The 25,136-nt window shown below is 40.5% G+C and overlaps 1 protein-coding gene across 14 annotated transcripts in view; it reads left to right on the top strand.

Annotated features, from left to right (window-relative positions):
- SIPA1L2 (signal induced proliferation associated 1 like 2) overlaps window positions 1–25,136 on the top strand; it is a 236,675-nt gene that overhangs the window by 45,645 nt on the left and 165,894 nt on the right. For 12 of the 14 annotated variants that reach the window (XM_048843864.2, XM_048843859.2, XM_048843862.2 and 9 more), the window contains exon 2: window positions 11,636–11,708. The gene's annotated coding sequence lies outside the window, so the exon portion shown is untranslated. Of the gene's footprint in view, window positions 1–6,561; window positions 6,620–11,635; window positions 11,709–25,136 lie in introns of those variants that run through there. The other 2 variants (XM_048843863.2, XM_048843860.2) reach the window with 1 other exon arrangement.

Below are 25,136 nucleotides of genomic sequence, written 5' to 3'. Positions count from 1 at the left end.
ATTGGGCTTTGGCTTTGGCCCTGGGCAGTGAGGCTTGGGATTCGATTCCAGGCCCCAGCAAGTCTAACACCAGTCCAGGCAACCCCATTAAAATGGGGTTGGGACCCGCTTTGGGGTCCGTACCCATAGTTTGAGAACCCCTGAAGGCCTATATTTTAGAAAAACATCCAATCTTGATTTAAAACTTGCCAGTGGTGGAGAATCTGCCTCAACCTTTGGTAATTGTTCCAATGGTTAATTACTCTCACTTATTAAAAATTTACACCTTATTTCCAGTCTGAATTTATGTAATTTCAGCTTCCAGAATTGTATCTTTTTATACCTTTGTCTGCTAGATCAAAGAGCCATTTATGAGATTTTTGTTTTTGTTCCCCATCTAGGTACTTGTAAACTCCTTAACTTTCCCTTTGTTAAGCTAAATAGATAGACTTAAGGAGCACAGTCACTGTGACTTGTTTTCCAATCTTTTAATCATTCTTGGGGGCTGTATCCTGAACCCTTTCCAATTCATCAGCATCTTTCTTGAAGTGTGGCTACTAGAACTGGACACAGTATTCCAGTAGTAGTCGTGCTGGTACCAGATATAGAGATAATATAACCTCCCTACTCCTACTTGGTAATCTCCTATTTATATATTCAAGGGTTGCAATTAGCCCTTACAGTCAGTGTCACAGTGAGAGCTCATGTTTAGCCAGTTATCCACCATGACCCCCCAAGTCCTTTACAGGGTTGCTGCTTCCCTATAAGTATGGCTTACATTTTTTGTTCCTAGATATGACTTTATGCATATTGTTTGCTTGTGCTCAGCTTACCAGGAGATCTAGATCACTCTGTTAGTGACATGTCCTCTTCCTTATTTACCCCACCCCAAACTTTGTCATCTGCAAATTATTACTGAAGAAACCGCTAATGCAGTAAAAGGAACTCTGATTTCTTGATGATCTTTATAGGTCTTATTTATAATTTAAAAGTTTATTTTACAGTACCCAGGAGTGTGGGCAGTGTCTTGCAACACAAATAAAAAGGCATGGTGCTGGCCCCAAGGTTCTTAAACTGATATTTTACATAAAGGGTGTAGCAAGACAATTAGGGGAGGGGAGGAGGGAGAGAGAGAGAGGGGGTTATCAACAATAAGATTGATCCTACTAATACAAGAGAACAACTTGGAGTAAAGTTACTCTTTTTTTTGTTTTTTAAATAAAATGAATTCTTGTAGGTGTCAGGCTAATTATGGGTCTTGAGGGGTTTTAATAAGAGGGCCAATTTAGGAGAGGCTTGCTGTGCCTATGATGCTGAATGGAAGAAAGCATGGAGGTATTTTTTAGGTAGTCTAGATATGAAGTTTGTCTGCTTCTCTATCTTAGTGCTTACTGTTTTTATCATGAGAACACCTCACAACAATAGTGTATTTTTATTTTCACAATATTATCTTCATTTTACAGATGGTAAATTTAGGCACAGAGTAGTATAAGGTGCAATCTAGGTATTGAACGCAGGTCTCCTGAGTCCCTGACTAGTAGTCTATCCACTAGAAAAAAAAAAGTGGTTTCAGTCCCTCCTCTCACATCTTGATTACATTTTTAGCTGTGTGGACAAAACAAAATAAACAGATCAGAGAAGTGTTGTGGAGGAAGAAGTGACAGGATCTGGACATGATCCATATGTGAGGAAGAAGGAGGGAATGAACAGAACTTCCATAATAGGAAAGGTGGTGGTGTGTTAAACAATGACAGAGATGAGTGGTGAGGATTCCGGAGGAAAGATAAGAAATTGGAAGCTAAATTATGATAGTTTCTTATTATCTATTGTTGTGGATGGTAAGGAGACCCAAGCCGAAATGATGGGCAAATCCTTTCCATTGATTCTTTGGCATCCAACTGATGCATTCAGTATGAGGCACAATTCCTCTACCTTCTGCACCTCCTTGATCAAATGGGAAAGTAAACTTTAACTTTATTTCCATAATTAAATTAAGTACAATAAAACCATGCAACTTGGCAAAAAAAGTTTCTACATTCGAAATGTGCTAAAAATACCCCATGGGTAGAGGCACGTTGCATTTGAGCGCACAGAAGTTTAATTGCTGTGTGGCTAAAGGGCAACCACTTTATGTTGTTTCTTTCAGTCTGCTCCAGGTTGTTTCACTAACCAATATATTGTGCTCTACATATTATGTCAGTTTCACTATTTACGGAGTGTACTTCATTATCTAAAATAATCATAAAAATTATTGCTAGTTCAGCAGATTCTATAGACAACCAAACTCAGCAACCAACTGTGCAAACAAAAACTAAATGGTTGTCAGTTTTTAACATACAACTACATGTACAGCATATAACTAATCACTTTCAATTAGCAAATTCTTACTACTTTTATAAGTAGCCAGACTTCAGTGATATGATTTACTTGGCCAGCTCAGTGATCATGTAATGTATGTCAGTTCAGCTTTGCAAGAATGCATTGCTTCCCTGGGGAAAATGGGCATGGTGACTCAATGAAAAATCAAAGCACAAATAGCAATAGGTTGCAGTTTAAAAGATGATCTGAAGAGACTCTTGTAAATGATCAGGCATATATGTCATGTTAGTATATGTACAGTAACTCAAATGTGCATGGAAATCATGAAAAGTGAAATACACATGGACAATCAAATACTACGAATTCAAAAATGTACATAAGCAAATAAACTCAATTATTTAGGGAAGAGATTTTTAAAAAATATAATGACTTGAATTTTGTTAAATGAAAAATGCTTTAATTAAGATTACTTGATTTAGTGATTTTTGTAATAGGGTTAACTTTCAAGATCTTTTTTTAACAGAGGTAAACATATTACAGAATAACTTTTATTTTAGTTGCACTTTCCTTTTTATTACAAACATATAGAAGTATTTTTTCCCCTCTAATCCTGGGCAATGGAGAATTGCAAGGTTCTGATAATGATCTTACATCATGATAAAAGGTTACATAAATGTATCTTGGGATTTTGCAAACTCCGTTTAAGTAACTGCCTAGCATGAAGTGACCAACTGATGTTAGCACATCATAGGATTTGGGTGGGTGAGTAAGGTTATTAATCATTTTAGTGGTGGAACAGTTAAGGACGATACACCAAGAGAAATCTCTAAATGGAAATTTCAAGGTGGGTTTTAGTTATACTGTGTCTGACTTCGCAAGGTGGAATTTGGCCAGTAGGGTTGCCAACTGTCTAATCACACAAACTCAAACACCCTTGCCCTGCTTTGGAACTGCGGCCAATGGTAACTGCGGGGGCGGTGCTTGCGGGAGTGACATGGCACCAGGGCAGGCAGGAAGCCTGCCTTAGCCCCGCTGCGCCGCTGACCAGAAGCCACTGGAGGTAAGCACCTCCTGGCCAGAGCCTGCACCCCCTCCTACACACCTACCCCAGCCCAAAGCCCCCTCCTGCACTCAAACTCCTTCCCAGAGCCCGCACCCCAACCCCCTGCCCCAGCCATGAGTCCCCTCTAGCACCAAACTCCCTCCCAGAGCTTGACCCTGCATGCCCTCCTACACTCCCTCCTGCACCCCAACCCCCTTCCCCAGCCCAGTGAAGGTGGGGGAGAGCAAGTGAGTGGGGGGAGGGGGAGATGGAGGGAGTGGGGCGGGGGCAGGGTAAGGGTGTTTGGGTTTGTGTGATTAGACAGTTGGCAACCCAGTTGGCCTGGATATTGGAACTGACACAACTACTAAAGTGCCATAAGATTTTTAGTGACCACGTGTGGTCTGGATGTTGGTTTTATATCCGATACATTGTCCCTTAATGCTATGCAGAGGCACTGATTTTATTAACAAAAGGAAGAAACTCTTAAATATTCTTAATTGTCTATATCATACCCAAAACAAAGTGCTTTACAAACAGACACTGTTTCTGTCCTGAGGAGCTTACAGTTTAAAACCTTAAGGCATATCTACACTACAGCCCTAAGTCAACCTGTGTTCAGTCAACTTGGAGCCACCGCAGTAATTCCTGCGGTGGCTGTGATGTCCTCACCAGGAGCGCTTCCACCAACTGAAAAGCAGTAGGTGAGGGGAGGCTGAAAGCCAGGGCTCAGGGCTCTGAGCTCTGCGCAGCTCCCCACCAGGAGCCAAACTGCCCCCCGGGCTCTTGGCTCCCTGCTACCAGTTGAGAGAGGGGAGCAGCCACCCAAGCTTCTCGCCTCATCCCTCCCAGCCTGGAGCTGAGGGGAAGGGGCAGACATCCAGGCTTCTTGTCTCCCTGAGCAGGGAGCCTCTGGGCAGCATCCCGGCTGGGAGTGGGGAGCCGTTGGCAGCCAGCCTGTAAATTGATAAGAGAGCCAAGAGCCGATGTAAGTAACTACACCAACATAAGCGCTCTGCCTCTCGCGGAGGTGTACTTACTTTGTTGGTGTGGTAGGGCACTTACATCAGTGGGACAAGGCTGCAGTGTGTATACTGACATAATTAGGTTGATGTAAGCTACCATATGTCGTCCTAACTGTATTGTAGACTAGGCCGTAGTCCTGAAACTGCCTGTGGATAGGCACAGGAGTAGTTGCCAGGTGTCCAGTTTTTGACTAGAACACCTGGTCGAAAAGGACTGTGGCAGCTCCAGTCAGCACTGCTGGCCAGGCTGTTAAAAGTCCAGTCGGCAGCGCAGTGAGGCTCCACACGGCTCCTGGAAGCAGCAGTATATCCCACTCCTCCGGCCCCTATACATAGGGGTGGCCAGGGGGCTCCGCACGCTGCCCCTGTCCCAAGTGCTGGCTCTGCAGTTCCCATTGGCTGGGAACCGCAGCCAATGGGAACTAGCTGCAGGGGCAACACCGGCGGATGGGGCAGTGCGCAGAGCCACCTGGCCATACCTCCGTGTAGGAGCCAGAGCCAGAAGATGCTGCTGCTTCTGGGAGCTGCTTGAGGTAAGCGCTGCCTGGATCCTGCATCCCAATCCCCCCCCCGCATCCCAATCCCCTGTCCCCTCCCCTCCAAACTCCTCGATTCCAGCCTGGAACGTCCTCCTGTACCCCAGAGCCCTCACCCCATTTCCCCCCCCCGCACTCCAACCACCTGCCTCAGCCCAGAGTCCCCTCCAGCACTCCGAACCCTTGAGCCCCAGCCTGGATCCCCCTCCTCACCCCAAATCCATCATCCCTGGCCCCACACTGGAGCCCTCAACCCCACCCCCCCAACCCTCTGCCCCAGCCTGATGAAAATGAGCGAATGAGTGAGTGTGGGGCAAGTGAGCGACAGGGGGAAGGGGGTGGAGTGAGCAGGGGCGGGGCCTCCGAAGGGGTGGGGAAGGGGCCTCAGAGGTGGAGCTGGGCAAGTGTTCAGTTTCGTGTGACTAGAAAGTTGGCAACCCTAAACAGGAGTCTACCTGCGGGAGGCAGTTGCAGAATTGGGAACTAAAGAGCCAATTAGCGCACAAATGTTGGGGTCTGAGAATAGATGCAATAAAAGTGACTGATCAGATGGTGTTCTGCACTTGTCTTGTGATTCCATATTTTTTACTCCATTTTTCTTTTCTCTTTCTCTTCCCTTTTTGTCTCAGTTGGCCAATAAAATAGGAAAACTTGTTGGTCTTGTGTATGGTATGGTTGCTGTATACTTCTGTTTTGCTTCACACTGAAGCATACTGCTCTTTCCTTAATTCTGTTGCTCTGTTGTTCTTGGTCTTTGCTTTGGAAAGAAGCAGCATGTTTTTTTCTCTGAAACTAAACTTGAAGAATTACAATAGATGCCTTGTATAAAACACCTGCACACTAGGAAATGAAACAAAACTTTCTAGCTCTCACTGCTGCTTGCTATTGCCTTTCCTGCCAATAAACAAAAGCAATCCGTTAACAGCATGGAAATAGATTGTTTACAGGATGTTTTCTGTATGAAAGGAAGGAAAAGTGCCTTTTACAGAGATCAGCCCATTGTGTTCGGGATATTGCAAGTTAAATGAAGCTTACCTTTCTGAGGGGAAATTAGCAGCGAAATACATGTAATCATTTCAGCCCTGACTTTGAGAGAGATTCCGAGCAACCCATGTTAACTGTTGAAATCAAAGGAGTTGTTGGGTATTCAGCCCCTGTCAGGATCTGTCCCCAACCACTACATTTGTGTTTTAAGAACTTGATTAGCTGTAGATAGTGCATTTTTAAAATAAAAACTAGGAATTTGTAGAGCACGAGTATCTCAATACTTTATGTAATAGTAAAACCACCTTGAGAATGTGTCTTCTTGTCTCAGATTGCTTTGCAGGGCCCGCTTTCCAGCTGGCAATCTTTGAAATATAGTCTCCTTCACTACAGAAAAAAAGCCATAGTCAGATTTTCCCCAAATAATGGCTTAAAGTACATGGAGTATGCTTTCCTTAGTTTGTCATGACTCATAAAATATATTAAATGTGATTCTGGTTAGAAATGTAGTAGTAATTCTTCATCCGTGAGTTTGTCAAAGTTCAATTTACAAGTTAAACCATGTTTTTTTATTTTTCCTCGCAGCCAACTGTATAACTTAAATCGATCATTAATCATTTGATTTTCATTCTGTCTCTTTTGTATCCTCCGTGGCACCCGCCATCATTATCACCAGCAAAGACTGTGGACTTACTAGCTTTGAATTCTGATGATGAAGCAATATGCATTATAAAGTAAGCCGACTTTCTTGAAGATGCATTAATTTGGAAGTGCAGACAGTAATAAAAAGTTCAAACAGTAAAATAAACAGGTATAACACAGGCATGCATGGAGTAGATATAGTCCTTGACAAGGTGAAATTTTTAGTTAAGCATTTTTCTACCATAATATTTTAAAGTGGAAATCTATTGTAATAATTCTACTTTTTATGTCCATTCTTCTACTCCATGTCTTATTAAACGTCCAAGGCATTTAATAGTTGCACATAGGAAAAACACCAAAAAAATATAATTCGAATTATGGCAGTGAAGACACTAAAGAGCAGCTTGCTTAAAATATAGCTAAAAGCCAGAAATGTTTAAATTCTAGCATAAGGCTACCAAAATATAAATTGGACTATATTTTACGAAGCAATGTATCATGGTAAGAATGAGTCCCTTTCCCCACACGATGGTTCCACTGCTCTGGGCAGAAATCCTAACTCCCGAGTATTTCTACCCAAACCAGTGAAAAGGGACAAAAGTGGTGAGGGCTGGGTTTTTGATTTTGGAAACTGAAACTATGCAGTCTCCTGACATGTTTGATGAATGGACCCCAGTGGTGCTGTTGCTGAAACTTTATGCCTCTTAATTCCCCCATTAAAGTTATTCTAGACTTTTATATAAAGGGCATTTTCTTAAGGTCTGAAAAGGTAGGAGTTTGTTTTGTTCAAATCTCAACCTATATGCCATGCACCCTATCCTCTTATGTGTTGTTCTTTTGTTGAATCCTGCTGTTTTTCACTTTGTAGTTGTGGTTCTACAGCAAGTATGTTTAACGCAACCTGGGGATCCAGGATGTTCTGCTACAAACAGTCTTAAAATTACTTTCAAGAAGTCATCCAGCCATGTTTTCTGCCTAGTTTCTAACTCTGTAGGCCTTTCTCAGGGTTTTCCCCTAGGCTTTGTCTACACTGGCAAGTGAAAGACACAATTTTCCGTCATTGAGGTGTTAAAAAACACCCCTCCGAAACACACAAGTTTTGTCGACGACAAGCGCTTGTGTGAACAGTGCTTTGTCGACAGGTGTCCGACCATGTTATCTCTGCTCTTTGGGGGTGAAAGTTTTTTGTCGGCAGGAGAGAGCTCTCCTGCTGACAAACAGCAGCTACACTCTGCGCCTTGTAGTGGCACGGCTGTAGCAGAACAGCCATGTTGCGAAAAGCTGTTTAGTATATACATAGCCTAAGATGGGAAGTTTTAAGCAAGTGATGGTTCTTTTATTTCATTTGTAGGTGTTTATCAACATTCTGAGTAAGGGATTCTGTAGACCAGTCCTAAAATGGTTGTGGAACAATAAGCTTCATCTAAAGTAGTTAATTCCTTTTCTTTTCAGTCAAACTCTTTCTCAGGAAGTATTTCTGGATGAGTTTTAGATAAAAATATTCTAACCTGTGGAGAAAGTCTAATGATTGTCTTCTGGTTGGCAGTCTCATAAAAAGCTACATAATCTTCTAAATACTACTTCACCAGATGATTGATTGATTGCCATTTTCTAGCACATAAATCAGCAATCTAGGAGCCCCCTTTGAGATTTGGGGCACATTCTAGAAGTATGCACTGCATGGAAAAAATTCAACGTATCATGTGGGAAGGAGGAAACTTGCTAGCCTGAAACATTTAGAAATCAATGAGTCAGGGCTAAAAAAAAAAATATATTGGCTTGAAAATCATACAATTAAAATAAAAAAGGATTCTATCTTAGCCTTCTGGCATCTGAGCCTTTAGAGTAAATTCAAGTCATGTTTTCATGCTTTTTCTCCACAACTATGAGGGCTAGGGACTTACCCAAAACAATAACAAAAAAAGGCAAAAGCTGAGATTCTCATGTAATCACATGCCTCTAAGATCTGGGGCTTTCAGAGAAACATCAAGCACTGCAAGACTTATGATACAATTGTGAGAGTTTGCAACACTGCTTTGTGGTCATCTATGCTTTTTTAAGCATTGCAAAATTATGTTGCTATATTGTTTTGGAAACAAATTTTTAGTAACATTTTTTAAACTGCTCCCAATGTATTTTAAGATGAAGATTTGTATTAAATAATATATTTGTATACTGTATGTATAGAGATAAAGCTTTTTTTTCTGGGAAAATAACTTTTGAATTCAAAGCTAATTGAACAGAGTTTATAATATCTTTTTAGTCTCAGGTTAATTCTATTTTGAGAGGTTTCAGAGTGGTAGCCATGTTAGTCTGTGTCAGCAAAAACAATGAGGAGCCCTTGTGACACCTTAGAGACTAACGAATGTATTTGGGCATAAGTTTTTGTGGGCTAGAACCCACTTCATCAGATGCATGGAGTGGAAAATACAGTAGCGGTGTGTGTGTATGTGTACACACACACACGTAGTACATGAAAAGATGACCCCCACTTGGTAAGCCAACTCCCATCTTTTCATGTACTACGTGTGTGTGTACACATACACACACCCCGCTACTGTATTTTCCACTCCATGCATCTGATGAAGTGGTTCTAGCCCACGAAAGCTTATTCCTAAATAAATTTTAGTCTCTAAGGTGCCACAAGGAGTCCTTGTTCTATTTTGAGAGGGTTTCTCAGTGGTCTTTTTTTGTTTGTTTGTTTGACTCACACTGACGTTTTCTTTATTTGTAATGACTATATTTACACATGTGTTCACTTTTGTTACTCTCCCTATATGGTGATTGGGTGATGGTCACTGGTTGCTATTTCCCATGAATTGTAATTTCTGGGAGCAGTGAATTGTATTGCGGAATTAGTTTTCTTCCCTCTGATTTTGATTTCTCTTACCAGTTTGGACAGATCCTCCCTATGCTTATCACATGTTCTATGTATACTTAGCTTATTCTTTATTTAAATTGGGACAAGAAGTTACATATGTTACACTGATATTAATACCATGCTTTTATGTATATATGTATGTTCAGTTTACACTGTAATAATCTAGTTTTGAAAGTTTGACTGGACTGTGTGTAATTGGAATAGCAAACACAGTAGCAGGGAATTCTGAGGAATTTTGCCACCATTCTGCTGGACTGGACAGAAATACCCATGAGTTTAGACTTCATTCCAGAGAAGTGGATTCATTCTATGAGCAAATTACAGATGAGAGAACTAATTTTGACAGTCAGTCCTACTTTTTCCTATATAGTCTGATATATACCAGCGTTGTTTAAAACTTGGCAACATCTATTTTTCACGTTTTACTTTACACATTTTTTGGACAAAGTTACTCTTTTTAACGTACTTCTCATGGTCTTTCTTTCATGCTTCTGCGTGTTAATAGAACGCCAACAGATCCCGGTAATCAGCGAGCGGGATTGAACCTAGGACTTCTGAAGTTTTAGTGTATGAGCCTCTACTGCATGAGTTAAAATCCACATGGCTATTAGCCAAGACGGTAGCAGACTCATAAATCTCTAGATGGTCTAGATGCCACTAGAAGGAGACAGACTACTACACCAAACAGGCATGGGTTACATTAGAATTTATCAGAGATTCTAAACGAACGAACAGAAAACTACCTGCTTTTGATCCTCAAACTTCATTTAGGCCTAGTCTACATTAAAACATTTGCCATCAAGGGAAAGGGGTGTGCTTTTTTTTCCTTTACGGTCAAGGGTTTTACTTTTGCACTATTCCTCTGTCACAAAATCCCCAGTGTAGACACAGTTAAGCTGACAAAAAGTACTTTTCCCAGTATAGCTGAGTTTTTTTTTCTCACCCAACTGGTATAAGCTATAAGGGAAAAAAACACTTTTTTGATGGCATAAAACTGTCTATACTAGGAGGGTTTTGCTGGAATAGCTATTCTGGCAAACTTTTAAGTGTAAACTATGCTTTAGGGAAAAGGCAACTGAAGACTGCCACTGACCCTCAGATGGTATTTTGTTCTTCCTCGTATATACATACAACTACTGTCTGCCATATCTAAATGCAGTAGACTTCTGATTAGGAGGCTTTATGTACCCTGCTTGGATGGATTTTTAGTAAATAAGACATTTAATTATGTTCACTATTCTATAAAATATGTCAGTGGTGTTTCTTTTAATCCTGCACTGATAATTTAGTATAGGCAACCGCATCTGTTCCTGCCGTGTTTTCAACTATATAGGTGTAAAACTGCATGTAAAAGTATTTTTAATATCTAGGGAGCACATTAAATGTCTGTATTGCAATTCTGTTAATACAGATATAGATTAGAAAGGGTCCAGCCACCTTTTAGGGAATGTTAGTTTGTATTCCACATCTGTGTTGATCAGCTAGACAGACCTATGTAAAATTTTCTTGTTCTAGCTGCTTTCATATAGAATATTCATTCCTAGTACTGTACGTCTAGGCACTGGAATGTACAGAATGTGGATTTTCTTCATTAATATCTCAAGAAATTGCTTTTTGGCTCCAGGAATCAGTTAAATACCTCAACATTTTGTAGGCAGGAATAATTACCACATATTTTAGCATATTAATTACACCCAAGAGGTTGTAGCCATAAATTATATAGGATATGAAACGGTTGTACTGATTTCTCACTGTTCAGTGCTATATTTCCATATTTGTGTATGTAGATTATTGTTCTATGTTAAATAGTTAGACGGCGGTTCTCAAACTGTGGGTCAGGACTCCAAAGTGGGTCATGACCCTGTTTTAATGGAGTTGCCAAGGCTAGCGTTAGATTTTGGGCCCAGGGCTGAAGCTGAAGCCCGAGCACCATTGCTCTGAGCTCAGGTTAGAAACCCCGCCCTCCGCCTGGGGCTGAAGCCCCTGGGCTTTGGCTTTGGCCCGCCCCGACCGGGTGGTGGGGCTTGGGTGGGCCCAGTCTCTGGTCCCCCCCCCTCCTGGGTCATGCAGCAATTTTTGTTGTCAGCAGGGGGTCATAGTGCAATAAAGTTTGAGAACCCCTGGTTTAAGATATAGAATACTGATTTTTATGTATACCTGCTATTGATAATATACATGTTTAGGGAACCTTCATATTTAAAATAAGGATTTCTCATTTGACTTCCAGGCTCCTCTTCATTGTTCCCAGTATCTAAACAGGGAAGTGAGAAGGCATACTTTTGGAACCCTTATAACCAAAGGTAAGCATACCTGTTAATCTGTTGAGGGTAGTGATTTCACAACCAGGCTTTCTAAATGAATGATGTAGCATGCTTCAATCTAATTTTAAATTTGTTTGGAAAACCCTTAGTCTCCTTTTAAAAATATATTCATCGCCTTTTAAAGCTAAAGTCTCCACAAAAGAAATGGATGCACACATGCATCTACATCTGTGCATGCAAATACAAATTTGTGCATGCAAGTAACCAACTTGAATGTGCAAATAGATTTTGATTTTTTTTTTTTTTGCACTTGGAACCTGAGGGTGTAGTTTTGGAAAGTTTGGCCATTGGTCTAATTTTTGACTTACTAAGCTATAAACAGAAGTTTGTTTTGAGTTATAAAATTTGTTGGTAGATTCTTTAATTCTCTTCCCTGTTAAGTAAAGAAGACAGCTATAAAATTAAATGAATGATTAAAAGTTTTTTGTTTTTTGTTTTGTTACTCAAGAAGTTAAAACCATTCTTGGCTAGTCTTTAAACTGTCATCATTTGATTAGGTAAGGCTTAATATATAGTTCTATCATACTCTAAAAGTGACTGCTTAAAAAAAATTGAAATATCCTGAAATTATTCTCACTCGATGACTTTCTTATGAGATGTCCTTGGTTTTGCAAATAAAAATGGTTTTCTAACAGCCAGCACTGAAGACTCAGTTGGATTTTGAATGTTAAGCTGGGTTCTTTTCTTTTCATGTATCATTGCAAGAAATGGCCTCAGTGACACCTGTGCAGTGTCATTGTTTTCCACAGAATCACACTAATGTACCGGGAGCTTAGTAAACCATCCTGTTTATGCCTCAGAGAGAACAATCCAGCTCTGGCTTTCTTAGTATTACCAGATTTGGATTCTGAGTACTAATGGGGTAGTAAGTAGTGGAAACATACTTTACTTATTACCATTAGTTGATAAGACATTCAGAATACACAAGGAACTGATCTGTGGAGTAAAAGTACTGTTTGCAGAATAGTCAGTAATGGGCTGTCAGTGCTTTCATAAGAGGCTCCTACAAAAAAAATTTCCTTGTGATTTAAACCCTGTGTGTGTGTGTGTGGGGGGGGGGGGGGGCACTTGTAGGGAGGAAGGAGGAAAGACTGTGAAATCTAATAATTTTTCTTCCTGTCTAAACAAAAACTCTCAAAAACATAGCCAATGAGGGAGGACGTGACACTGGGCGAACATATATTAAGCAGCAGCACTTGTTATAAAAATTTCCGAAAAATATATTCGGAGTATTGATAGTTATATAATAGTGTTCATTTTGGGGATTGCTGGTGTTTTCCACAGGGATTTTGTTACTTTACTCCAATATTCTGGTCAACTCAAAGGCAAAAAAAATCCAGAAGTATTTTTGAGCCACAGGGATAAATCCTGTAGAGATGACTTAACAGTAAGCAGGGAAGGTGTGAACTCCAAAGGAGACAGGGAAATCATCTTAACTTTCCATTCTACTCGGTGGAAGAGATTTAAGAAAGGGTCCCTGGGAGCTCCCTTCAGTACATCACTCATGGTAACCTTGTAGAGTAGAACCATACTTTAAAGAATCAGAAATACCAGTCTTCAAAATTCATTTCACATGGCCAGATCCTGCAAGGTTCAAGCCCCCTCTGCTCATTGATATCAATGGCTTTTTTAATTTTCAGCTAACAAATTGGAGAGCCACTATTTTCATTTGAATGCCAAAAACAATCTTATATGGCCCAGTGCTTCCTTTGTTAGGAGCTAACTGTTGAAGTAGTGCTGATGCTAATGATAGACCATGAACAAGGAAATGCTTCTTTGCTAACTGGAAAAGAAGAAAAGTGGTAAGGAAGATGCTTCATCTTCAAGCTTCGAAGAGGGTATTACAAATATGAGGATATTACAAAAGATGATGACATAATGTTTTGCGTGAGTGTGATACAGCCATATCTATGTCTATCTCAGAGTCCTTTGCATTTCTTCAATTTTGTCAAACTAGAATTTTCTCCTATTTATTTTAATCTTAATATTATTCTTTGCCTTTCATATGATGTTAGGGTTGCCAACTTTCTGACTGCAGAAAACTGAACACTCTTGCCCCACCCCTTCTCTGAGGCACCACCCCTGCTCACTGCATGCCCCCTCCGTTACTCGCTTTTGCCCCTTTTACTTACTACTCATTTTCACCCGGCTGGGGAAGAGGGTTGGGGTATGGGAGGAAGCGAGGGCTCCAGCTGGGGGAGCAGGATCTGGGGTGGGGCTGGGGATGACGGGTTTGGGGCACAGGTAGGGGCTCCAGGCTGGGGCAGGGGATTGGGGTATGGGAGGGGGTACAGGCTCTGGGCTGGAGTTGTGGGCTCCAGGGTGGGACTAAAATGAGGGGTTCAGGGTGTGGGAGGGGGCTCTCAGCTGGGGTAAGAGGTTGGGGTGCAGGAAGGAGTTTGGGTGCGGGAGAGGGTTCCGAGGTGGTGGTTTGGGGAGTGGGAGAGGGTTTGGGGTGTGGGCTCTGGGCAGCGCTTACCTCAGGCAGCTCCTGGAAGTGGCTAGCGTGTCCCTCTGGCTCCTAGGTGGTGGGGCAACCAGAGGGCTCCGGACACTGCCCCCATCCGCAGGTGCCCCTCCCAAAGCTCCCACTGGTTGTGGTTCATGGCCAATGAGAGCTGCAGATCCAGCACTCGGGGCAGGGGCAACGCGCAGAGCCTTCCTGGCTGCCCCTGCACCTAGGAGCTGAAAACTGGATGCCTGGCAACCCAATATGATGTACTTTTAAACTTGAGCGCTTAAGATTTGATATAATAAACAGTTGCTTCTAACTACTGTTTTCTTAATGCTGAACAACTCTGACTGAAGTTTTGATGGGTGTGGTTAAAACACCAAATGGAGTCATCTGATTGTGTAACTACAGGCACAGGTAAAACTTAGCTCTTGTTGAAATTTGTAATTTGGCAGCTTGCCTTTATTAGAGATTGTAAATATATGAGTGCAGTAGTTTTATGAGGCATGATTGCCAAATCTCATTATAGTGAAGAATGATTGCATTCCTAGTGTGTTGGCTAAGTCAAAAATCAAATTATAATTTTGGTGACTTTGCAGATCTTCAGTTGGGATAAGTGACTATTCCTTGGAAAAGAACTGACATGACCAAAAATTGAAAGCAGCACCAGGATGCTGAAAAATGGAGCTCTTTGTAAGAGCTAATTAGACTGTCTCTGCAAAATCTTAGGAAACTGCACTTGCCAAAGAATTGAGACAGGCTGATATTTGCTATGAAAGGAATTAAAGGTGATGCAGTCACTTTATTTTTGTGGCCTCTTACTGTGTAAACTTCTTGATCTGGTCCAAATCCAGTGCAATGGGTTGTTTTATAACTCTAGCACACGGCCCTCGTTAAGTAGTACTGTACTTCATGCTGGCTGAACACAGCATCTGATTACCATCTGGTCATCAAATGCTCCCTGCAGCACAATAGAAAAATGACTGCTTCATTAAAGTGTACTCCCATGTGTCTTTCTCCCCTGAATAAGCACTTCTTCTTTGGCAAATATTTCCTTATGGGAATATATGGAAAAACTTTTCACTTTTCCCCATTGTAATTCCTTTGACTTCCCTGGGGCTTACAGTACAGTACACTGGGGATAAATTTTGTCACTTAACATTCTCTTAAAAAAATCTATGATGCATAGAGAGATTAACTGAAATGATAACGTGTCACGATCCTAGCAAAGTTACAGATGTAATGGTATTACTGTTTCTCTTCAGGACTGGATTTGTTGGAAATTTGAAGTTTTGACCTGAGAATACCAAGCAAATGGAATTTATACATTTTGTGTATTTGTATAAAACTTACTTGAGCATACAATGCTGATATATACTAAGTTACTTAAACTTCCTACATTTTGTCTATTACTTTCTTGATGGTTTAGTAGAACATCTGCTGTAGATTGTTTTTAAAACATGTAATACACACATTCTGTGACTTGTATGTGTGTATATATCTGTGTGTAATATTAAATCTGAGATACCACATTATCAAGTACTGTATGTTTTATCTGTATGAGTTTGAAGTAGTGCAGTACTCACAAATTTTATGCAGGTTATTCCAAAAGAGTGACAATAAAATCTCTTGTATTTTAACAGACCATGTGAGAAAGAGAAGAGAAAATGGGGACAGAGAAGTATGGTTGGAGAACAGCTTTCCCTCTGCTTTTAGTAGAGGAGGCAAAGTTTTGCCTTCCCCTGATTCTTAACTCGTTTAGACTATCAGAAGGAGACAGGGGAGAATTCCCAGCTTTTATGTTTGAGAATGGATGACTGAATAGTCCAAGAGCAGTCTAAGGCCAAAAATATATCAAGTTTATAAGAAAATCAAAGACAAATGGTATAAAACATGTAGACTTAAGACTAAACAGTGGTTCAGATAGGTGGACCACAACCTTACAGTTTATTTTAGGAGTGAGTGAGAAAACAAATTGCTGACATTTTTAGAATATATGTGTTTGTATCAATCTATGAGGGTCTCCCCATCTTCTCCTTAGCATTGAAGTGTCTCAAAAGTTAAGTCTCCAATTTTTGCATTTGTTTCCTCTTTTTCACTCCTGGCAGTCATTGAAATAAACTTCTGAGCCCTTTCCACTCTCCCTCCCCTCTTCTTCTAAACAAATACTCATATTTTGTATTAAAGGGGGAGTGTAGGCTTGAAATCTAGTTATATCATTTTAGGTACTATATCTGCTTCTGAGTCATCCTGACAATTTCTGTAGTACTGACAATAGCACTTTCCTGTTTTCATAAGTTTTCTTTTCCCTGTTTCTTTGTGAGCACTGCCCCTCCCCTTCGCCCGCAAGCATGTACATCAGAAATAAAAGTTTTTTTTAAAACAATCTTTTTATTTCATTAATATTTTGGCCAGCTTTGAAAGAGTTTTGTGGTCAAGATAAAGCAATTCCGATTATTCAAAAATTTAATTTCACTAAGTAGAATGGTTTAAACTTTGGACTCATACATATGTATTGAAATCACCATTGTTGAAGCTTTTTTTGGACATAAAGGCCTGATTCTCTTACTAAATAAGAGGTCTAAGAGAAGAATTTCCCAACAAGTTAAGAGATGACCTCAGAGAAACTGATATATGAATAGATATTAAAGGACCCAAAGTAATGAAGTATGAAAGTTGTACTATGTTCATTTTCCTAAATGAATAACAAGAGGGCGACACTTTTATATCAAGAGCAGCCTAGTTTTCTTTCAATAGGGGCAGGAACTGTTTGTACAGTGACATCCTGGTCCATGATTGGGATTCCTTCACGCTACCATGGTACAAATAATTAATAGCAGAAGAAAAGACACACAGTAGAGTGGAAGTTGTAATCAGGAGGAGAAACTGAGGAAGCACAGGTGAATGAAACATAAGGAACTGGTTAAGATATCACAATTGGAAACAATGGAAATAATGGCTATTGAGGAGCAAAGAAGTCCTTTGCTTTTCTTACTACTCTTCCTGGTAGCCAAACATCTATAAAGCCCTTCAGCCGAGTCCTTGATATTATGTATTTTGCCTATGGGGAGGACACTGCAGATGAACTGCAGGTGCAGACTGAGAACAGATTGGAGGTGAACAGTATACAGATCAGGTTTCAGAGTAGCAGCCGTGTTAGTCTGTATCCGCAAAAAGAACAGGAGTACTTGTGGTACCTTAGAAACTAACACATTTATTTGAGCATAAGCTTCTGTGAGCTACAGCTCACTTCATCGGATGCATAAAATGGTGAAGTGAGCTGTAGCTCACGAAAGTTTATGCTCAGATAAATTTGTTTGTCTCTAAGGTGCCACAAGTACTCCTTTATCTTTTTGAGTATACAGATCAGTGATGAGAAAAAAGAGTGAAGGGGTGGGTGTCCCCAGAAAGAAAGAAGAAAAACAAGACATTCTGAACAGTGATTCCAAGATATCTGTGATCCAGATCCAAGTAAAAGGGTGGTATACTGTTTTTTTAAGTGTTGGATAACTATTGCAATGAGTTATATTAATTGAAGGGGATTTTTTGTTTGATTGTAATTATGTGAACAAATATCAGTGAAATATCTGAGATAATTAATTACTTCAGGCACCTGAGGATAGAACTGAAGACTGGCACAATAATGTATTCTGGGAGGTTTCTTCTACTTGGTGCCGGAATGGTATGTGGTGAGTTGGGGGCACAAATTAGAAAAGAAAGTTACGCCATTGAGAGAGACAGACTTTTCTTTGTCTCCAATTTCCCCCTAAATATATATGGTAGAAAATAGAACACATAATATGGGGTGAAAAGTAGACGTAAATGAGTGGAGATGAACTGAAAATGATATAGGAAAAGACACTTCACAAGAAAGGAAATTGAAACTAGAGTGTAGTCAGAAAGAGAGGAGATGGAACAAAAGCTAAGCACAAATTTCATATTTTTAAAAGATTGTATAAAAACTTGATTGACTGTGTTTTAATAACACAGTTGTCTTATTTTTATTTAATATTTAATCCTTCAAACTATAGGGGACTTTGAGTGGTGGCGGCCCAGGTATCTTTCACCCTGACTAGTAAGCTGAGCCTTCAGGTAGGTAGGTAACTTTTGCAGGCTGTGGCTCCTTAGTTTAACTGAGAAGTTTCATTAGGTTGGGTAACATCTTGTCGTGGTGAGACTGGATGGAGTAACTATAACACTGCTAGAGTATAATATGTCTCCTTAAATTTTCTGCTTTAGAGTGTTTACATTGCCTACAGAAAATGTCTAAGCATTTGTCTTCAATAAATTTTAGTCCTAAAATATTGATAATACGATACAGATGACCTTTTGTTACATTTGGTCTTTTCTTGGGTAGCCTGTTGCATTCAGTCCCTATCTAAAAAATGCAGACAGTTTAAAATAATCTCTTGGAAGCTGACCTGGACTGGTTATTAACCCAGCACGCTCTGCGCCCTGTCTGTTTGCAAAGGGGGAGGGAACAGTGTCTGGTTTCAAAAATAGCAGTCCCACAAGTACTTCATCTACTCTTGTTAAGAGCCCTCCAAATCAATGAGGTAAGCATTGATTTACTGTGAACAGTGCTTAATAGTTTATACCATCTCAGTTTCATCTATAGCTGATGGAATTCAGCTTTTTTCCCTGTTTGTCATTTAGACTAGTAACCTGACCCAGAGCCCGATACTGTGATTTTTTTTTTTTCACGTCTGAATGAATTGCATATTCTGCGGTCAACTTTTTTTTTTAAGATGCCAGGTCTCTTCATGCCCCTATATAATCTTAAACTGTTTTGATTATGTCGACAGTTGTTCTCTCAGAGCTTGAGTGAGTGGAAGAAAAGGTGATGCGGAGGCAGAGGAATCATTCTTTGAAATCTTCCAATTCCTTTTTTCTTTATTTAATCTTCTCTGACCTCCTTAAAGCAAGCAAGATTAACTACTTTGCATGCGGGGGGGACAGGGGAAAACTGCATACCAACAGAAGCTGGGGATCCAGAGCTGCCTAAAGCATCGTTGCACTAGAATATAAACTCAGTTTGTAAATATTTTTGACAGATATTCTTGCTCGGAGAGGTGGGCTGGAGCAGGTATTATCACTTTTTGCCATTTCTTGCCAAGTATGTCAACTAACTAGCAAGCTTACTAGAGGCTGGGAGGATTTAGCTTTCTCTTTATGAAATCCTGCCTTTTGTCAATGCTCTCTTGAAGGTCCTAGAAAAGAGATCTTCATTATCATTGTTAGTGATTGATGCCAATAAAGTTTGGGTGACATTTGAACTGTCAATCTACTTCTACTTTTGGCTTTCCTTTATTAATTGCTTTCAAAGTATAGTTCTAAGAAATTTCACTTCATTTTCTGATTGCTAGCTATATTGAATTTTTCTGCAGCATATCATGCTTAGAAATTACATGTGATTTGAAAATTAACTCCTTTACATGTATCCCACCCTGCAAGAATAGTTTTATGGAAGGGTAGGTTTTCTTTATAAATGCTTTTTACTCATTTTAGAATTTAGCATTTTTAAGTGGGTGGATTCCTGCAGACCATGCTGTATGTTCCTTTTCAGTATCCATTTATTTGGCATTACTGTGGTCATAGCAGGCTGTAGGTTTGTTTCGAAACAATTGATATTCTATGAAGCAGATAAACTGATGTTATGGTCTATCTCTTTCACCTTACATATGCTAATTATTAGGTTACATTTGGCAGTTGGTAGCTTTGAAGAGGAGGAAGACTGTGGATTATATAACAGCTGTATGCATTTCAGCTAACTCAGTTTTGTGGGCAGCCAGGATTTATGGTACTCTAGATTTAGCAAAAAGAAAAGGAGTATTTGTGGCACCTTAGAGACTAACCAATTTATTTGAGCATAAGTACTCCTTTTCTTTTTGCGAATACAGACTAACACGGCTGTTACTCTGAAACCTAGATTTAGCAAGGTAATCTTGTGTCTCTAATAAATTTTCTCTTTATTGACACAGGTTGACCTTGAGACAGTGTTCTTTACACTACATGGTAGAAATTAGCTTAAGGGTGTTCCCTTTATTTCTTTGAGGAACATGTTAGTGTATGCAAACATAAAAATTTGAAGTGGTTAGAGGTGTTGGCACTGATGGTGAATTAGAGTGAAATCCTGTTCTGTCAAATTATTTTGTGTTCTGCATGGGATTATTACATCAGTGGTGAGTTGTTGGAGCTGAATCTTCATACCTAAGGTTAACAAAGTGATGCAGTAGAAATTAAAGCAAACTTTAATTTGTCAAGCTTTCATTTATATTTTATATACTGCTGCTTGTGGGTTTTTTTTATGGTGGAAAATATCCTTTGAAATGACTCTGTGCTGTAATTTTGTTGAAAATATAAAGGTTTATGCCAAGCTTTGCAAATTCAGATGCCAAATATTTTATTAAATGTTAACATAATTTTGATCTGGAACCTCCTTGCTTTATTTTTGTTTGCATGTGCATATTAACAAGAATCAAAACATTTCATGCATAGTGTATTTTACTATGAATGTTATGCACATCACAACTAGCTGTTCTACACAAATTTAATATGAATTCATTGTTGAAAATGTCCATTTTGTCAATATGCTAAAGTAATACTTGGGTACACATAAGCAAAATACAGCCATGATACGCAGAGGAACAATATTACACTTCCCAATGCAGCAGCTGCAAGTCTAGGGAAAACACAAGATATGTATAACAGGGATCGTGTTTCTGAAACAAAATGTAAGAATTTATATACACATCAACACTGTTATGATACTGAGTGTATGAAGTGCTCTATGTACAAATAACTTTTTTAAATAAAGCAACTCTTATCTTCCTTTTGGTCTAAGGAGATTTAGTCTTAAGTAGGAGCCGTAATATGAGAATGAACAATTTTAGGACGACCCTGCAGAAATATTTCTCATAAGTAAAATTCCAGCAAATGTGCTGGAGAGACAGAGAGACTGTGATTTGCACAAGGTCACATAGGATTTAGGTAGTGGTGTGTGTGTGTGTGTAGGTTGTGACATCTTGGAATTTTGGAGAAAACAGTTTGATCACATGGGTACCATACTTCTTTCCTTAGATCTTCTTGCTCCTCCTTTCTGTGGGGAGCTCCAAGCAAACTGGGTGACCCTCTGTCAATGCATTCCTGACTAGTTAGTTTAAAATTATTTCTTGTTTGGATCTACCCCTTTGGTGGTGAATGAAGAATTCTTGTAACTTAATTGAATTAATGGCCTTCATGGCCATGGCCTTCAGGTAAGCTTCACCCTCTGGTTGTGGGTCACAAACTTAATGGCTTTCATTCTCTTCAAGACTTGTGCGGTTGAAGGACTCTCAGCTCACTCCATTTTAATGGGCTTGTATGCATAATACAATACTGTTGTCCCCTGGGACAGAAACATTAAGCCTTTTCTCCTTCTCTGTTTCCCTTTAGGCTTTTAATCTCAGAAATGATGAATATCAATACAGAACCCTACCATCCCTCACAGATAATCATAACCTGTCACATCTGTTGTAGAGAATGTACATCCACAATGGTCAGAGGGGAGAAAAAAAGTGATGGTGTGAAGGGTAATGGTTGTAATACATTAGTCTGGAATAAGTGTAGCAGTCGTTATACTTGTTCAACTGTCTAATCCCATGCAAAGCTTCTTTATCTTCTTACAGATTATTTGATGGCTAATTTACTCCTAAACTAGATCGAATAAATTAGATCGAATATTCTAATTTGATTATTTTGAGTGCCTTTATTACCACTAGCAGTGTACTGTCTCCTTGTACCCCTTAACTATATGGGTTTGGATGAAAACTGTCTCCTTCTCTTTGGCCTTTACTCATACTATTATCTCCTTGCTCTGCTTCCCCAACATAGTTTTTATTTTCTCTCAAAGCATCCATTCCAGCAATCCCCCTAGATATGCTGTTCAACAAAGCTTAACTATACTTTTTTTTTTTTAAAGTATTGGCCAGTTTACAGAAATAAAGCTTACAGTGAAGCATGTACATCAGGGGTGGGCAAACTTTTTGGCCCGAGGGCCACATCAGGGTTGTGAAATGGTATGGAGGGCCGGGTAGGGAAGGCTGTGCCTCCCCAAACAGCCTGGCTCCCTCCCCGTGACTGCCTCCCTTAGAGCCCCCAATCCATCCAACCCCCTCTGCTCCTTGTCCCCTGACTGCCCCCTTCTGGGACCCCCTACCACTAACTGCCCCCCCCCCCGGGAACCTGCCCCTATCCAACCGCCCCCTCCCCCTGCTCCCTGTCCCCTGACTGCTCCCCAGGATCTCCTGCCCCTTATCCAACCCCCCCGCTCCCCGCCCCCTTACCATGCCGCTCAGAGCAGCAGGACTGGCTTATTAGAAAGCCTGGAAGGTGGGCGGGTGTAAGCCGCGCCGCCCAGCAGGAGCGGCAGGCGAGTGCTCCCCGTGTGGCTGTGGGGGAGGGGCTGGGGGCTAGCCTCTGTGTCCGGGAGCTTGGGGGCCAGGTAGGATGGTCCCGCAGGCCGGATGTGGCCCGCGGGCTGTAGTTTGTGCACTTCTGATGTACATCCTAGAAGAATACTATGGAAAGCACTGATAAATGCCAGTCTGTTCGTTATAAAATTGCAATATTACCAGGATTCACAGCATGATAGAAGCTTTTCTCGTATCTGACAGTTCAAAGCTGTGTGACTGTCTTCCTGTGAGAAAAATGTCCCTGGGTGGAGAAGGAGAACGGGATGGGGGAGAAAGGAGATGCATGTGTATGTATACATATGTTCTTTTGCGTGTATACCCATCCACACTTCAGTTGTTGATCGTTTTTACGTGGATATGGATGTCTGCCTTTTGTAACTTAACTGTGATATGAAACCTGTTCATTAACAGAATCAAATATTTGTTTGATACCTGTTTATGCTAAACAGGTCTCTTCCAGTTAACCACATATGTGATGACTTGTGCAGAGTATACACTCTGAAGTCGAGCTGGCTGGAACATTTTGGTTGAAATGAAATTTTAATGAAATGTGGAAATATTTTGCAGAGATGTATGTTTCATTGATAAGGTTTGAGACTGAGAGACTTTCTCACATACTCTCTAATATGGCAGTTAGGGCACTGGGATGTGAGAGTCCCATATTCAAGTCCCCACTGTGCCAAATGTGAAGTGATTTTGGATGAAAACTCTACTCTGAGTTAGGTTCAAATCCCTGTTCTGCCTGTGTCTCCCACAACATCCCAGGCCAGTACTCTAACTATGGGGGCACACACACTCATTCTTTTTGTGAATGTTCTGTGTGAAAACATTTTGGTTCCAACACTGAACAAAAATAAATTTCAAAAGTTGCTGCCAAATTGCCATCCTCCAGTCACATGTACTCTGAAGGTATTCATTTCTTGCCTTACCCACACTTATGTACTATCTCCTTACTTGTCTATCCATTTCATCTTATATTTCTACCTTTCTTCCTGACCTCACATCCTGGATGTCACAACATAGTTAACTGTAATGTGGCCAAAATTAGATGCCATATGCTTCCTCTCAAACCCTCCCCATGACTGCATTCTGTTGTTCTTTACAACAACAGTTTTGTCCCTGGAACTGAGACACATAGTCCGAAGGTCGTCTTTGACCTGACCCTCCCTCCTCTTCTACACCATGTCCATAATTTTGCACAACTAAAATTTTGTTAAGCTCCTCACTATCACCTGTCTCAATTGTTGTGATCTCCCTTGAACAAACTCCCTTGCACACTCCTTAAAGACTTTTTAAAATACAGACAATTTTTTCCAGACTTGACTCTTACCAAGCCACCTTCTAGTTTGAATCCCTCCCTTGGCTCTGTTCCCTACTTCATAATATTTTAAGCTTTTCTTCTTCACCTTTAAGGTCCTTCACAGCTTCCCGTTCTTGTCTGTTTTCATATTGCTCTTCCAATGATGCCAGTATTGCACGCTCATTTTTCTCCCAGTACTACACACCTTTCCATTCTGCCCTTTGTGCATAGAATGTTATTACCCTCATCTTCAGTTCCTGTCTCAAGATCCACTTCTGCTGTAATATGTGCAAGAATCTAGGCTAGGTGGTGGAGCAGTTTTACTTTCAATGAATGATTTTATTTGTTTTTTATTTAGAACTATCAAATTGTGCAATAACTAAACCACATAACTATGTGATCTTATTTTCATTGTCCTTTTTTCTCCCTCCTTTTCTTTGTGAAAATTTATGTCTTGTTGTCAAATTAAATTGTAAACTCTTCAGGATATGGACTTAAATCTACTTGTGTACGTGTACATTATGTGATGGGAGCCTTTGGGTGATATCGCAACACAAATAATAGAAAGCAGACCTAGATTGGCACTGCTTATTCAGCAGGTAAATTGCATATCTGACCAGCAGAATGCTGTCTGTCAGTTTAGGTTTCTATGAATAGAAAATATAACTTTGTGATAACACTCAACTCCCTGTAGTAGATTTGTCCCGTGAGTCCACCTTTTGGCCGACTGTTTCAGGATAGGAAGACGTTGACTACCAGTAATATCTGAATGTCTGAACTTAAAGATGATTCAACCAGTTTTGCCATCCTAATAATGGTTTCAGAAGTGCTGAAATGTTTAAAAGCTAAGGTTAATTCCATTTAATTTCTACTCCAAAGTAGGGGCTTAAAAGTTAAGTGCATTCCACTTTGGTAATTCTGCACAAAAAGTAGTGAAATATTGCCACAGAGCCATTACGGCAGGGGCGGGCAAACTTTTTGGCCTGAGGTCCTCCATCGGGTTTCCGAAATTGTATGGAGGGCCAGTTAGGGGAGGCTGTGCCCCTGCCCCTTATCCGACAGCCCCCCCCCGGACTCCTGCCCTATCCAACCCCCCTGTTCCCTGATGGCTCCCCAGGACCCCTGCCTCATCCACACCACTCCTCCCCACCCCCATCCACCGCTCTCTGTCCCCTGACCCTCCACCACTCCATCCAACCCCT

The sequence above is a fragment of the Caretta caretta genome, chromosome 3 (genome assembly GCF_965140235.1).
Source record: "Caretta caretta isolate rCarCar2 chromosome 3, rCarCar1.hap1, whole genome shotgun sequence".
NCBI classification, from domain to species: Eukaryota; Metazoa; Chordata; order Testudines; family Cheloniidae; genus Caretta; species Caretta caretta.
The sequence above is the reverse complement of the archived record's forward strand: the minus strand, read 5'-3'. Positions and strand labels throughout refer to the sequence as shown.